The sequence below is a fragment of the Colius striatus genome, chromosome 1 (assembly GCF_028858725.1).
Source record: "Colius striatus isolate bColStr4 chromosome 1, bColStr4.1.hap1, whole genome shotgun sequence".
In the NCBI taxonomy this organism is placed as follows: Eukaryota; Metazoa; Chordata; class Aves; order Coliiformes; family Coliidae; genus Colius; species Colius striatus.
The window spans coordinates 59,127,221-59,139,939 of record NC_084759.1 but is presented as its reverse complement, the minus strand read 5'-3'; positions in this window follow the sequence as shown (position 1 = coordinate 59,139,939).

Genomic DNA, 12,719 nt, shown 5'->3' with positions numbered 1-12,719 from the left:
TTTCCAGTGATGCCTGGACAGAGTTATTGTGGTCTCCATTCAGTAGGCTGGAGTTCTCAAAAGTAACTTTTAATGTGAATTTAAATGAGCAGCATGACTTTGTGGTTAAATTTTGAAGCAAAATATATATATTTGGGCAGTCTTGTAGATTATTTTTCCTAGTTAAAAGTTTAGAAACACAGGACATTCTATGCTTTCTATAAATCTTATTAGTTATGAAGTTGCTGGAAAGCTGGCTTAAATCCACAGCTTCTAGGTATTTTAGAAATAGTTCTCACTCTGTCTTTCTGTGTACAAGAGAATTTAATTCCTGCCAGCTATCTCCACAAAACAAATAATTTATTTCACATTAACTTCAGCTGCTGTCTGCAATGACTTTAGCTATACCTTTAAAAAATATCTGATCAGGCTTGCCAGTAATGTTTTGCAGGTTTTAATGTCTTTGTTTTATTTATAGAACCCATCACTTTTCTATAGTTTGTCAATGCCTACATGAAGGAATTGATATGTGTATATCAGAAAAACTAATCAAACCTTTTTTTTTTTTTGTCAGAGAAAGATCAAAATCCATAAAGAATAATCTTTGTGCTCCTTAGTTGGAATACCTTACCTTTAGGAATTAGATAAACAACTCCTAGAGCTCTTTTTTTTCTTTTCTTTCTTTTTTTGACTAAAAAATTTGAATTTTGGTGTGTTGATCTTTGATAGTTTAGTCTGAACTGTTATTAAAAGGCCCTAAGCCCTAAGAAGAGCTCGTGTTTTCTAGTCTTTTGATTTGTCTAATGTGAGTATATAAAAAGTTAATGCACTTAAAATATGGTTTCATGGCATAAAGCCCTCAGTGAGAACACTGGCTTTAGACATCCTTTTCCTTTTCTCCTCCTGCTGCCCTGCACTGTGGTGTGTGGCTGAGAGCAGATCCTCAGCTCTGCTGAAAAATTTTTTGTGGTACCATGCTGTGAGGTTGAACACAGAACTGAAAATCTTGCAAACTCTTCTTAGTATGAAACCATGGCCCAGAAGTCAATTGTCACGCTAGACAATGCAGGTCTTGCTGTTACAGAGTTCAGAAAATCATCCTGTTCTGTTTCTTCCATTTCTAAGAGTCAGTTAAATCATATTCTTTGAATTCTGTGTTTCCTCATACAACACACTTAGAGAGCTATTGTTCACTGTATCTTCTTTTCCATTATGATTGTATTGTTTGGATATTAGAAAAATATGCAGGTATAGACAAGGTCTATCATTCCCTTCTGCAACTTTTCAATGGGGCAGAGGATGTAGATTCATTCGTCCAAAACAATACAGGTTTTTTTATTTGTGTGGGAAAAAAAATGTACTGTGAGTTTTGTACTGTAGTTTCTGCTTTTGTTATTTACCTATCCAGTGCCTGTGGGTGAAATTGGAATAAAATAAGAAAAGTAAGGACTTTTCTTAACAGGATAAAAACATCCATGATGAGAAAGAGGAGTTTTACAGTCACATTGCTCTGTCTGTGATACAGGAGGCACAAGCTTACACACCATGGCATTCTGTGCTAAAAGGAGACCTTTTGCCCCTGTAGCTCCCCTGATAAATTCCACCCTGATTAAATATCTTAAAGGTCTCTTCCAGCTGAAACGATTCTATGATTCTATTCTATAGTATTTCTGGAGGGTTACTCACTATCAATTGTGCCCTATGGGAGCCACAATACATGAAGGGTTACACAGCACTTTTGGCAAAAGATAACAAACACGGCAGTATTTGGTCTACAGCAGTGACAGCCTTGTCAAAAAACAACCTTTGCTTAAGCAGAATTAAGTAAGAGCATCTGGATATCTCCACCTACAAACACTAGTCCCTACTCTATCAACAGTGTTTGGAGGCATGACATTCAGAGAAACCATAAATCTTGACTTCTTTTTCTCTATTAAACATTACTTTGATATGCTACCTTAGATGTCGTACTTAGCTGTATCCTAGTACAGAACAGGATGGATTGCACATCACAACTACTTGTGGGTCTACAGCTAGTAAAAGAATAATTATGACAAAATTAGGAAACACTTATTTGTTAGTGCTGATTTTCTTCAGAAGAGGACAGATATTTTTCTGTTAAAGAGTAATTTTGTTTGTACTCATAATTCCACGGGGTATTTGATAACAAAAGTCCAGCTATATTCTCACTGTTACAAGTTAGCAAATTACTTAGGCTTTTTATTTCTGTGGAATGATGAGGCATTTGGGAAATGATTATTCATTAGGAGAAAGTTGACATAAATACATGAAATAATATTTCAAGATATGACAAAAGCGTTATGCAAGTTGATGACATTAGCAATGATTTTAGCAGCTATTTCATTAAGCTATGGCAAATGAGCTAGTATATTTAATGAGAATTTTATGTACTGTTGATACTTGTGCTATAAATAAGGGTATTACATGTAGGTCACTCCAGTGTTTGGTGGTGGAATTGTTTACTTGACATACTGATGTCATTAAATTCTTATTCCAGATCACTGGGTAATCATGGTGACTTTTTACAAGAAGGAATCATCTTTTCATTGAGTCAGTTTCTAATTCAGTCTTTGAATTCCTTTAGTTCCAGATCTATTTTGAGCAAAATATACAGAGGGTTTACAAGTGTAGTTGTGTCGTTTACATCTACTTGCATGAAATTCAAGTATGAATTACTTGTTTTGGCATTCCAGTTTCTGGATCTTGACCTAAGACCTGCTGAAAGCAAAGGAAGGGCAGTCAGGTCTCTCGATATTGCATAACAGAAGCGGGATAGAAACAAGTAACTGGCTTGAAGTCCACATGTTTCTGCTGACCTGTACCCACATTGCTTCAGGTTAGTCCTTTTCATTAAAGAATTGACTTCAATGAGCAAGATGTGACAGGCCAATGTAAGCTGGAGAGTGAGCTAACAAATCATCTGTGGGGATTATTAAGACCACGGCTAGAGCTCACTCCCTGGCTCTTGCTTATTTACCTTCGCTGACCTCCCTGAGGTCTGAGTTAGACATGTGCAGTAGCATTACTGGCTACTGACTCACTTGGTATAGTATGAACAGTACATGGAATGGATGTGGTCTTGAGTGACAGGTCATAAGCTCTTCATGGAATTTGTCCCCTTGTTTGCATTAAATGTAATGGAGAGTCCAATGTATCTAACTTGATTAATACTAGGTGAGAAACATGGCTGTGCTAACTAAAAGGTGAGTATGAATTCACAGTTTCACAATACCTCAGCTTCAGTGGTAAGACTAGTTTAATGAGTTCCTATCCTTTCTCCTCCCCCCACCTCAGTCGGCCCTTTTCTGCCCCTAGTTGCTCGTTCCCACGCCCCATGCCCTCCAAAGCAAATGTTATTTTTAATCCAAATCAGTTCAGTGATCCAGTTTAGATTGCAGTTCCACAAACAGTTGTGTTGACACAACTGTGGAGGTGGTACAATATGGGGAGGCAGGCATGAGTGGTTAGGGAAAGAATATTGTGAAATGACAGCTTGAAAGTGGTACTAGGAAATAAAAGACTTTTTACATTAGACCTATGGAACTGTTATAATCATAATTATACACCAACAAATCAGAACATAAAGCTCAGCAGAGAAGGACAACAAAATAAATCACCTTGCCTTCATACAAACCCTGAAGCTGAGGAACTCTAGTAATCTGCCTTTTTCTGGCTCTAGTTCTGCCAAGCTGAAGCGATAGCTGAAATGTTCAAGACTGTCCTGAATTATAAAATGGGTTGCATATGTTGTTGTTTTCCTCCCCTCTAGTCCCCGGTGAGTTTGTTTTTCATTTTGAATGCTTATGTCAAAGTCTCTGTTGTTGTACTGCCCATCTAATTCCTCATTCAGTTTTATAGTTAAGCAGTAATTAGAAATTGCCACTGGGAAAAAGAAGCATGTTTTAGTTATTTGATGTGATCCAGCCTCATATAAAATATAAACTCTCCAAAAGTGGCAGTAAGAGAATTACAGAGGACCCATTCTGACCTAAAGTTCAAAATAAAACATTAAACTGTAGCTTAGAACAAGTGCTTCTTCTCATAACTATCTCCAACAAGGTATGCTGGGGCTTATAATGGAAAAAAGCAAGATTGTGTGTTCTTTTCTTAAAGATTTTGAATGAAGGAAACTTGGAAGAAAGAACAATAAAACGGGCAGCTGTATGTAATGGGTACGATGATGAATACTTCCCACACCTTAGTGCTTCTACAGACCAAGCCCTTACATTTGGAGGTTTGTAGATGGACACATTTGACAAGCTGACGTTGACAGTTCAAGTAAGTGTCTCCAGTTCTTCAGTCTCCAAAGCACACAGCGACTCAGATGTGGGTGGGATGAGAGGGGAATGGGCAGAGGGGGAATCAAGGTAGGCAGACACTGCCTTGTGAAACCCACTGCCTGTCCCTCTGCTGTGAAAGATGCAGAGAGCTTTTCAGTCCTTCAGAAAATCTTCCAGTAAAAATGAAAAACTATTTTTTCAAAGTAAGAAAAAAACACTTTGATTGACTCTGTACTTACTCTGTTTTTTCTTTTTCTTTTTCCATCAGCTTTGTCTATTCACAAAATAAGGCGGAAAGGAGCAGAAGATTTATCTTCCCCTTGGATGCTAATAGCCCACATACACCCACGAGATAAGAGGGAAAGGCAAGCAGAGAGAGAGTCACATATCAAACCTTGTTCTTTTTTTAATCAGGAATGTAGTAGGAGCGGAAGGGAGGCAGGATCAGGCTGGATCAAATGAAAACATTTGCAAGAACTTTTGTCTCTAAAATCTTTCCTGTGATTTTTTTTATAACAATAGAGCAGACTCCCCTCCTCTCGCATACAGGGCAAGACGAGGCCTTAAAATTTTATTTCACAATTCTGTTTCCATTGTGCTACATTTATTAGTTGCAGTAATGACTGTTTTTCAAGTGGCTTAGAGGTGTAGAGTGTGTTTTATTTCTATATCAATATCATAACAAATTGCACTCAGCAAACTCTTAGATCTGGTAGGGTCAGGATTTTTTTTTTCACTGTAATTTCTCACCTAACCCATGGCTAATAAATTCTGGCAGATTTATCTTGTGATATTTTCCTCCTTCACCCCATCGCTTGTCAACCTGGCTCTGCCTGCTGTGACACGGATGGCGCAAAGGATGTCCTTGTCTCTGCCCACAACAGGGATCCCCTTACTCTGCCCACAGCCCTGGGCCCCATGTCAGCACCCCAGGGCTGTTCTGTCCTGCCCCAACTATGCAGCAGCAACAGGGCCAGTCCCCAGTTGCACACAGCCCTTCCTTGCCTGGCCTCAGTACCCATCGAGCAGGGCTCACCCAGGGGCCAATGTCCTGGCCCAGCATCAGCCTGTCCTTGTCCCCACAGCCCTGCGTGGTCACCCCGGGCTGTGTCCAGCCCTGGTTCCCCTCACTGGACCTGATCCATCCAAGGGCTGACATTCCCAGCCTGTCACTTCCTCAGCCTCTCTTTCCTCTTTATTTCTGCTCATGTGATGTGTCAGCTGAAAGAATCTCTGATTTTCATCATTTTCTTCAACAATGTTGCTGAACTTGTGCTCTTCCTCAGAGCACAAGTTTAATCTTGAACTACCCAGATATTTCTTTGCAAAGTAACCACGAGCAAAACTGTCCATACTTCAATACAAGTCTGAAAATATTACCACTCCAACTGGATAGGTATGCCTAAAGGCAAGGTGTCTCTAGGATTTTCATTGCTTGTTGGGATCTCAGCCACAGACTGAACAATTTCTTTTTGGCTATTTTTATGCACTGTGTACAGAAATACTGTGCCTTTCGCAAATGTTACAGGTTATATATTCAAACTTTTGTCTCTTCTGTGTCAATTATCTCAGAATCTTAGGCTAAAATGAAACCAGGCAATGAAAAACTGTGCACAACGGCAGAGCAAAACCTTCTTCTGAATCAGAAAAACTGTTTCTCAAATGGAAAGTGCAAGGTCAGCTTTCACAGAGCTACAAATTCAGGAGACAGGCAGAAAGCTGAAGGGATGATAAGCTTAAGAACTATATAACAATTTTCTTGTTTGAATAAAAATTACAAGGTATTCTGGGGATTTTTAGAGCTCTGTGATGTCTGTGGATTTCGTAGTTATTACCAAATTCATTCTCAAGATTTCTTTGCACTGCAGGATTTCCATATCATAAGAAACAAGAGTTCTAGTTCTCCAGAAGAGGAACTAAAATATACATCCTCTAAGAATGGAGGTCCATGAGTTTCACCTCTGATATTTTCCACCGTAGCTTCTTGCTTCCATTCCCTGACTGATATTTACCTCCTCAGTTTTGTCAGTGGAGTCTCATTGATAAGACATTACTCAATGAGATCAGCAAAATGTTCTAAGCTAAAGAAAAATCCTCCTGAGGATAAAAAAAAAAAAAAAAAAAAAGAAGTCTTTTCAGCCCAGATTATTTCACTAATCTAATTTAAAGCACGGCACTGAACACAGATTGTCCTGCAACAAGGGCATGGCTAAGGAGGTGATAAATTGTTGTACAAGGGAGGGAATGAGTAACTGGGGTGAGAAAGGGTGAAAATACATTAAATTGGTTTTGCTACTAGAGAAAATGAAGTCTGGAACTACACTACAGCCCTTGTCTGCTTAGGGCTGGACAATATGAAGATTAAAAGGCACTGATAGCTGCCAGGGGCTCATCTATATGAGCATCCTACAGGATACGCTGCAGATGCTGTGCAACAGCAGGGAAATGAAATAAAGCATTGTTAAAACAAGGCTCCTAAGGATAAGCATAGTTTGGTTACAAAATTAAAATAGGATCATCCTTCATCAGCAAATCATCTGTGCATATTTGAGCTTCTAGCTTAGCTTTGCAATAAATTTGTGAGAAAATCACAAGGGAAAAATAATTGAGAACGATCGCGAGATTTTGGATTTTTTATGAGGAAAGTATTACCCAGGCTAGGAGAAGATGAGTTTTGTTTGGTATGTGTAGGTGTGTGCTCTTAATGTATTAGCTGACTCCTTCTCTAAGTCTGTGGTGTTTTCAGCGTAGGTGCTGATTAAGAGATTAGACTTATGATTACTGTATAAACAGTCATGGCAGTTTAAGATGCTTACACCTGACATGTGGCTTGACGGTGGAACCGTCCTCCAGCACAGGTGTTATGAGGGATCTTGAAAGGGTTTCCTAGTCACAAGTCTGGTCAGGTTAGTGTACATGTGGGTGTCTATGGCGTGGTGGGGGGAAACACACTCCTGGGCTATCCCAGATGTCAGCCGAGTGCTGGGGCAGAGACCTTCTGCTGAAGATTAGCAACAAAGCTCAGAGGGGCTAATTGTAAGCCTCAGTTAGATCCAGAAATGATCACCTCTAGCACATTACAAACCAAATCAACCGATGGAACCTCTGCAATTCCCTTGTTCACTTCTTCCCTGGGTAACACTGAAGTGAAATGTGATAGGATCTGGCTCTCATCAGAGTTTAGGAAATTGGCCTACTGAATGCTAGGCTTGAACTCGAAAAGTTCCAAATATGTCTGTAATGATTATATGCAAACCAGAACGAAATGTCTGTGAAATAGTAAGACTATTATTAGCTTTGCCATTGGTAAAATGCATTCATTTCTCAGGGCTTACACTGAGCAACCACAGCTTCTAATAGACCACAAAATTGTCGACTGCTAGCTGAAAAGGAGCTTAAAATGCATACTGATTTGTAGTAATTTATTATTGGTCATTCTAGGAGAAAGCGTGGAATTAGCTGAATACTTCTGTCGCTAATAAAGTTATAGCAAAATGGGATTCCATGGGATTCTGCTATCGTTCAAATAATATTAAACATGCTCTTAATAACCTTGCACTGTTAATAACCTTCTACTGTTAATCTCTGTATAATGTGAAGCTACGAATTAAGAAGTCTTTTCATGTAGAGGGGCAGAACTTCATTTAAAGACCTTGATAGTGCAAGAAGCAGACTGAAATAAATCCACATTGCAAACAGTCAGCTAATGGATGAGGAGATAAAGAAGGACTTGTGAAGACAGAAGCAGTGCAATGTCAAATCTATTTTTTGCACAATTTCCTACCGAAAATATTCCCATTAAAAGCAGGAATGTTGCAATAAAAGGGTGGTTTATGCAAGCTAAAAAAATGTAAATGGTAAAAATGATCAATGAGCTGATAAAATAAAATTTCTTTATATTTGGTCAGATGGAAAATGAAGATTAATGGACTCTGATTAATCCCATGTTTAACTTGGCAATACTGAATATCCTATTCACTTTTTGTTTTTATATCTACTTACAAGGTGAGACTTATGCTGATTTTATATGTTTGATCTTATCTTAATTTACCATTCATGATTATATTGGTTTAACTTTGACTACATTAAAATCAGACCATAGTATTGATGACTTTTATTCTTTTTTTTTTTTTTTAATTCTTAAGTGCAAGAGTCTGATTTGTTTTAATAGAGTGGTTGAAATTCACTGTAACAGTAAAGCTAACTCAGCAAGCATATCCAGTTGGTGTAGCCTCGCTACACAGCCTGGACAGATCACAGCATCGGTAAAAACATTTTTCTGGCAGCAATCCCTTCAGTAAAACAAACAAACAAACTTTATTTTGTTATTTTTTAGGCGTCAAGGCTGTTTAACGAAGAATAAAAGCCTGGTTTTGAAATTCAAGGATGATTTGCAGTGAGGAATTTAACAATTACTTAATTTTTTTTCACAATTAATTAAAAAGTAGGGCTTCTTCCTGCAAACTCTACCGCTGTTGTGTTTAACCCACCCCAGCTGCAACACTATTACCAGTGTTTTCATAACAAAGTAGTAGAAGAGCATATACTGTTCAATGTATTTATTTCAAGCCTGACACTATGCAGACAGAGCTGTCCAAAGAGAAGAGTCACACCCTTCAGCCAAATATTGGCAGGCCATTCTGTCTTAGAGCAGGATCTGCTCTCACAGCACAGCCCTGGAGAAGTAATTTCTGCTAAACAAGAGGGTCAAGGACCAACTCCTGCTGCTGAAACCAAGTGGCACTGAGAGGTTTATGCGCACACTGCTCAGGCACAGCTCCTCAGGCAGGACGTTGCCCCCCAATCTTTATGATGTGCTGGAGGTCCAGGATATAATTACCCCTGCTGATGTGGGAATTTCTTTTAGGGAAAGAAGAGACAGCAATGTTTAAGTTCGGTGCTATGTTCAAGTTTGGTTTATGGGCCTCATTAATTGTTGATGGGCCTTCTTGGCCCCTAGTACAGTATACCACTCCATCATACATGGTCTTACAGAGCTTGTTGACATCAGCAAGGAGGACTAGGACACAGTTAGGACCATAGCTGTTTATGTCTGAAGATATATGAAGCATCTAGCACCAAGCACCCCAAAAAGCCACAGGTCTCCTAGCCAGGAGGAGAAATACAGGAAGTACACTCAGACAGGTCAAAGTGAAAAAAGCTCAAACCTGCTTGGTTGCAAATGTTGGAAAGTGTGATATGGCAGAGAACTTCAAACTGAGGTATTTGGGTCCCTGTTTTTACTTCATTTTTTCTGAGTATCCATCTTAAAACGCTTAGAGACTACTTGGATGAATGCTAAGCACCAGTAATTGCAGCAGAAGTGAACAAGAATTGTACTTTGACTTCATGAAGGCCTAAAATTGCTGAGTACCCTGAAAAATCCAGCTGAAAACTATGTTACATGGGCAGAAGAAGAGTATCAGAAGACCATTTTTACTTTTCTTCAGCATCTCCACTCATAACAAGTACAAGGAAGTTAATAATACCAACTGGATGCTGGGAAGATAAATTCATTAATATTTGCAGAGAAGTGGAGTACTACAACAAGAGCACCATGAAAAATCCCATGAGAAAATGAATGATTCTCTATTCAGTGCAGCATCCAGATACTATGCAGTAAATAATGTATTGAGTACACATTGAGAGATGAGTCTAAAAAGAAATATTAACTACCCACTCACTGAGCTCTGTTCATCCTTTCATGATCCTGCTATTTGCACCTCTCATCTAGTATGTAAAAGGAAAATAAATGCTGTCTGACTTTGGAGCAGCTGGCTAACTTTAATCTCACCTAATTTTAACCTATAAAATAGATGTCTAGTCTGTGCTTCCCCTGTAGTCGACAAAAGAGAGAGGTACCTTCGGAAGCAATTCATCACACTACCTCTGACAGTGTTACAGCATTAGGATGAGGTGATCACTGTCTAGTGGTGTCCATCTCTTTTCCTGGACACACACTGAGGGAGTGCAGAGAAACAATTTGGCTTAGTCCTCCAGTGTTGAGATGACTTCAGTGTTTAGATTAATCCCGCCCTAAATCTCAATCCGAATGGTACAGTGTGCCATCCCAAAACTAGTAAATCATTTTAACTGCCTTGTTTTCCTTCTAGTTTTCCGTGAATCATGATCTGTTTTGCACTGTGAAGAAGAGGTGCTGAAATTTGCATTAAGCTGTCACTGGCAGGATGCTTCAAAGATGTCATTTGCAGGGCAGCTAGGGAGTGATGGAGTGATGCCTGATTAGATGTGCTTGTAGTGACTGGTATCAACTAGAGAAGGATCCCTCCCTTTTTCTGTATCACTATGTGGAAGGTTCCTTCAAAGTACATGCGACTGTTTGAGAAAAGTACACGATTTAGATGTTTTCATTAGGAAACAAGCATCCTTTTTTTTATCCTGGGGAAATGATTTTAATCACTCATATCACAAATCTGACCTTTGTATTACACCAGGATCAGAAATTAGATACGTTGCAAAAATCTGTTGGAAAATAATGCAGAACCAATGAAGAAATTTTATTATGTGGTTGAACATGTATTTGATTTTAAACACAAGATAAAGGGGAGAAATAAAAGATCAAAGGAAACAAAGTTGGTTGTATCTAGATTGAGGGGGAAAAAAGATTCTCTGGGGCATACAATTTTTAAAATTAATTTATTATCTTTGGTTATTAAAATGGAACTGTGAGGGCTTACCTTTATATTATGAGGATCAGTCCCTTATGAGCTTTCCAAGGACTGGGCTTCTAGCTTTGAAATTGCAATTAACTCACTTGGATTTAAATACTTTTTGGTTTTCATTAAAGTGTTTTGGAGCTCAAATCCTGTTGAATCCTATTTGTCATTTGTTCTTTTTCCTGGATTGCTATTACAGGGCATCTTTTGTGAATGAAGATCATGTCCAATTTTTTTTGATGGTTAGACTCGACAACTTACTTTGAAAGGATATTTCAGATTCTGTAGGAAATACAGAATAAAGAGGTTAATTAGCAAAATGCTCAACAATCAATCATCTTCAATTAAATTTTGGCTATGGCTAATGCAGTCACAAGCCTGTGTCAGTCTCTGAGCTCTAGGGACAAGTCAAATACATAATGCAAATCCATCCTACTTCTTTTCACAAGATTAATATTCATTTTATAAAATTTTCATAGTAGGTGAAGTTCTGCATTTTATTTTCTAAAAGCAACTCAAGATAGCAGTTTTATGCTGGTCCTTTCACTATTTTCTTCATTTACGAAACACTTAGATTTCTTGTATCCCTGATCAAGCAAATATCTTCCCATACACTTACATTAATCCTATAATCAGTGTCCAAACCAAATCGATAAATAAAAAATGACCAGAGGAGACACTACCAAAGATAACTCCTTGATCCTTACTGTTCACTATGGCTTTAGAAGCCATCTTAATAGAAGGCAAAGTGCCTTCCAACTATCACCTCTGTTATCTCAAAGAGTAGAAGTGAAACTGCAGAAGATGTAAATTCCTTACTTTTAGCTCTTGCTAAATATTTCTGGGGTTTTTTTACACTTCTGAAGTGACCTGCAGGAAATAACCATTTGAAAAAAAAGAAAAAAAAAGCTTAAGTCTGTGTGTCTGCAGTGAACATCTTTCCATGTCCCAGTGGGCCCAACCACATCAGGCAGTCTGCTGAAGAAACACTTTCTAAATTCTGGAATTTGTTTTATATCTTTCTGAAGGCCTGTCAAGCATGCCTTACATTACCAGTGTCCAAAACATGTAATGGCATTCTTTATAGTCTCATCTGTTCATAGTTTTCAACAAATTAAGACAAAGGCTTCTGTACAAACCTTCCCTCGGACATTTTCTACCTGTATTTACGTTATTTCACTAATTTGTTTCATTCCTAAGTTGATTGCATATGTACAATGCAAACTTCAGCCTATGAACAGGCAACTTCTTCTGGGTTTTACTGTGCTAGAGGCAGCAGGGCCCTGACTTATTACCATTGCAACCCTGCCTGCAGAAGGAGTTGTGTGAGCGCTCTTGAACTTCTGTCAAAGTCAGTCTGCATAGTGCAAACCCCTAGAGATAGAGATACTTCTATAATAAGCTACAATTAAAAGGTAGAAATAATGAGCTGAGAAAGGACCACCTCTGTCCAGAACAGCTGCTTAAACAGCCATCCATGGCCACAAAGTAGTGTAAAGAGGGATGGTTGCAAGAAACTAAAAAGCTCTCAAATGTTGGTGCCTGATGATACCAGTTAGGCGTTATCAATGTTTTATAGCATCCAAGAAGGTTAATGGCCAAGACACCTCGCTTGCCAGTAGTGATTGCTACTTGCAAATGAGAGGTAAAGCTTGGAGCTAGATAATGTCCTTGCTTTTTAAACTTACCTTTCCTATATGTGTTTTTGATTGGTTCATTTTTTTATTTCAGCTTTTGAGAGTGTAACAATGAACTAAATGAC